Source organism: Miscanthus floridulus, chromosome 1 (genome assembly GCF_019320115.1).
Source record: "Miscanthus floridulus cultivar M001 chromosome 1, ASM1932011v1, whole genome shotgun sequence".
Taxonomy (NCBI): Eukaryota; Viridiplantae; Streptophyta; class Magnoliopsida; order Poales; family Poaceae; genus Miscanthus; species Miscanthus floridulus.
In genome coordinates this window covers 134,751,054-134,755,762 of record NC_089580.1, presented here as the reverse complement: position 1 = coordinate 134,755,762, position 4,709 = coordinate 134,751,054, and the positions used below count along the sequence as shown (strand labels likewise).

At 41.3% G+C, this 4,709-nt stretch overlaps 1 pseudogene; it reads right to left on the bottom strand.

Moving 5' to 3' along the window:
- Nucleotides 1-856: 856 nt before the first annotated feature.
- LOC136541895 (uncharacterized) lies at nt 857-3,883 on the bottom strand (annotated as a pseudogene).
- Nucleotides 3,884-4,709: the final 826 nt, after the last annotated feature.

The window sequence follows — 4,709 nt, the reverse complement described above, 5'->3', positions numbered from 1 at the left end:
ACTAAGCGTGCTAGTATGAGCATATGACAAGTTTGAAAAGAGGATTACAATGTATTCGGAGATGATATCTACTCTTTTCCAATAACGGAGAAACACATTTTTCCAAGAGAAAAAATCAGACTGCGATGATGATCTAGGAAGGTGGAATAGACTTTTTCCATCCATGATTTGGCAATCTTCTTGGCTTGTTGTCACCACTGGTTGTTGCCTGCGGCGAGATCAAACCGCGGGCGTGTGAGCTAATCACAGAGGAAATCGGAGGGTAGGATCTCAATATCGAGGAGGAAGAACATCTTCCTAACCTGTTTGTGTTTCTGTTTTCTTGCTTCCAAGCCCCGTTCGCTTCGCTGAAAAAATAAGCTGAAACACTGTTCCGGTTGATTTGTTGTGAGAGAAAAACACTGTTTCTGCTGAAAAGATAAGTTGAAAAGTACGGATTATAAGACAAGCGAACATGGTGTCTCCACTCTCCAGCTTCTCTCCTACTCTAAGAGTCTCCGTCCAAGAACCAACATGCATTCAGCTCAAGATAAATTCGGCTGCCAATTTCTTCTTGGCTTGGAGACTTAAAATTAGAACAGGCCGTGACACCTCCATGGTTTCACTGCATCCAGTCTGTGCCCTGAGTCAGAAAGCAGGCCTGAGGGAAACATTACAAACAAGGTTCGGCTTCTGATTTCTGTCTGAATCTTTTATTTTATTTTATTTTTTAGAAAACAGGTTCTTTTATTGCCGGAAGGTCCGGAACAAAAGCTTACACAGTTTTAACATCCTGACAGGCGCGCCCGCAATTTCTTTCAGAGTCTTATTATGAATGTTCACTTCCGTCTGATGCATGGACATTTGAATCTTGTCAGGTTCAGTGTTTTTCTGCATCTGGAAGTAGGCAGATTGTAACCAGCAAGTGGAGTGGAAAAGGTTAGGATCTTGACCAACACCCGAAGGGTTGTATCGGCTTGTATATACATTATTATAGTTACAGGAAAAATTTCCGCGCTTAAAAGTAGGCAGAACGGCGGACATTTTAAGCAGTAACTAAGATGTGGAGTCATCAGTTTTCTCTCGCTTCCTTTAATCTGAATTGAATGGATCTAGCCTTCCAATTAATGACTCGCACATGCGATGACCATGATCAAATGTGTCACTTGTCATCAGTTGCGACTATTGTTGGAACCCCTTGGTTAGTAAAATCAATCTTGTTCAGCCTAACACAGCAGAGGACCTGCTCAGGGAGCTCCGACTGCTTCTGGGCCTGCAAGGTTGTAATGATTAAATGAAATTTAGATGGATTGAATAAGATATTTCAAGAGTAATGCCAGATAATAATCTGCAGTGTTAGTTGTTCATTCATAAAATATTGTGTTTGGTGGAAAATTGGCTATGTAAAACTGTGGTGAACTTTAAAATTAACAATTGAACAGTGTTTGTTGAATATCTGTAATTTATCTCAGATGCAAATATAAGATAATAAGAGAATACATAATAAGGACAACAGTTATATATGTATGCAAATAAATAGGAGAAGCTGAAGAAGATTGATAGCTTGTTTGTTGGAGAATCTAAAGGGAAACTTACCTGAGTTGTTAACCCCAAATCGAGGATGCCATTCTTTAGGCGTTCCCTGAATGAGTCCAGTCCCTTCCTAGCAATGTAGCTGAACCGGTGTATGTCAAGGTCTACCTCAAAGTAGTTCTCTCCCTGGTGATGTAAGATGTGAAACGTTAACTGGTGGTTTTTCACGTACCTTTACAATCTGCTAACCACCTAATGACATCGAGTGTGCTACAAACAAGGAACGTCATTCAGTACCTCATAGAAATTATGTTGGGGCCGTGAGAGGACTGGCTTCTCATTGTATGCTTGGACAAGCTTCCTCTCTGTAGAACCCAACTGGAGGTCATCTGGGTTGACCAATCCAGCCATGATTTTCAGTCGATCTCTGTAACTGATGGTAGATTCTGACGTAAACCCTTTTACCTTCTCAGTTTCATTCTCAAAAAATCTCTGTCGTCAGAAAGATTCTATTAGACCACAGGAAATAATTCTGTTTGACAAGTACAGATGGTGGATTGAAAAGGGCCAACCATGATGGATTCCTTGAAATGTTCAGAAACCTCTTTGTCATAGTACAAGACGAGGCTTAAGCCTTCTCCGTTACTGTCACCTAGGAACATAGCAGCAGGATAGGTAGGCATCTGTGATTGAAACAAAACGAAAGCTTGTAACTTCAGAACAGTATACATAATAGCCAACTATACTATACCTACTTCCATGCAATCTGTAGGGGATACCTGGATGTTCACAATCAAAAGTGATGGGAGCTTGGGGTGTGTTTTGATTTGTGGAAGGTCGAGGTGCTGAGCAATGTGACGAACCTTCTTGGGGCAGGCAAACAGGTCAACACCTATTGGATAATAAGCAGCATAATTTGGAGCTGCACATTTCTTCTTATCTCTGAAAAGATTGAGATCAGAGGTTCGGTTTGTACAGCTCATGCTCATGCTTACAGATAAACATATTTGATGGCATTATTTGTGAATTTCTTGGCATACTTTAGGAAGGTCTCACTCCTCAACTTGAAGAGGGATGGATCAATCCGTGACCAACATCCTGTTGTTGGCTTCTCTCCTCCACATGGGATTGTTTGCCCTACCTTTGGACGGACAACATATTTCTTAGATTTACCTACAATGAGACTTTGCACATTAGCTTGCTGAGAGGATCATCAAACCGAAACAGACACTGGACTTACCGCATTCACCACTGTCTTCATAATCATCACATGATGTTGTCTTGTATGAGAGCCGGATGACTGTGGATTTCTTTTTTGCAGGGCTGCCACCTGTCAACTGCTGCATCCTGTCATTGAAGCTGATAGAGTGCAGCAGCTGGCGTAAGCGGGATGGCGTGGAGCTCTCCTTGTTATCATCATCTGTATCATTTTTATCCTTCAAGCCCTTGAGGCTAAAGGAGGATGGTACGCACTTGCTGGTACGCACGGACATGCTTTGGCTCCTACGTCCAGGATCATCACCTTTCAATGCAAGAATATCAGATAAAGGTGCAGATGTTGAATCTTTGTTATGCTTATTCTTTTGACGTATGATTGTCCATACCATTATCTCTTTTCAGGTACTGTTCAACAGATAATGTCATGGGCACACCACGGCACATGTCTCCAATACGAGAGAGTGCATCAGCAAAACTGGAAGCGCTCTCATATTGCTTCTTCTGCTCCTCATCTTCGTCCGAACTATCTGCAGGAGAGTTCAAACCTTCAGCATTACGGGTAAACCTTACCAAGACATCAATTTGCACAGTGGCCATTCCTAAAGGTTTCTAATATTCTTATTACCTCCATTGACACTCTTGAATTCATCATCAGAATCATCTTCAAGGATACTGACAGAATCAAACCAGGCATCTTCAATTTGCCTCTTGCTTATCAGCTTAAATTAACTTTTACCTTTAGAGTCCCTCTGGCTGTGGTGCCACTCCATCTGCGTAAGGTGGAATGTCTTGGAATGCTCTGACTTGCTTCGGTTGGCCGTCTCCACATGGACAGTCTCGCTCATGGAGAAGCCGGTCATGCGTCCTCTGGGATCGCTCAACTGTTGTGACTGGGGTGCCTCTGGCATGATGGACCGACGGCTGCGGACTCTTCGCCCTCTGGTGTAATACCTCGCTGGCCTCCTATGCTCAAGGGCAGACTTGGAAGTACAGGAACCCATGGTGGATACTTGTGTGCGGTTGCTATTTCTGGTATTTTTTAGTACTCTTTTAATGTAATTCACCTTCAGACTCTACACTATGTGGAGGTACAAATGAAATCCTAACCTGCAATCACAAGAAACTCTGTTTGATGTATGTTTTAAGCGAGCTTGAAAAGATCTGCCTGCACCAAAGATGGTATTCTCAACTAGACAGACAAATGCGGGGGCAATGTACCAAGAAATCTGGATAAGCAGAATGGAGAATTACCAGATTGAATCCAAGAAACGCAAATGGTGTTGAAAAAAGAAGACCTACAAAGTAGAGGGTGGGGCGTTGGAGGAAGCTGCAGCTGCTCTGCTATATAGTGTTCTAGGTTCATGATTGGTGTACTAGTTTATGGATCATGTGCTCGTTGGTAGATTGTCATTCTGCGTTATAGGAATTGTTCTAATTATATCAAATATTCCTGGACAAATAATTAGGCTACTCTGAACTTCAGGGAAGGTTCTTGTTCAGTATGCATAATGAAGAAAGATTTTGCAGTTGAAGAGAAATATGGTTAAGCCAATTGTCTTGTACTGTCGGTAGGGGATACTATACTATGCAATGAATGGATGCCGTGTTTAATTTGCAGGTATATCTACATTTTTTGAAAGATTTGCAAGGTCAAAGAGAAGGAGATATTCGAGAATCATCATTCGGACAGCCAGCAATGAGCTGGAAAGAATTGATACCTGAACAAATGAATTATATGTTGGGCAAATGAATCAGGGAAATAATTGCAACAATTTAAGAATAATTGCTCTTGCTTCATTCTTTTTCCTTTCTGTGTACAGCATATTAATCTTTGTTTTGAGAGAAATTATTCAGGTATTCAGGAATACAACATTTGGGTGTATTATTCCAGACAACTATTAAGTACTTTAATAATGTGTTTTATAATGATAGAAATATACCGCAAAATATTAGTCCTTCATAGAAACGAGTAAAAAACT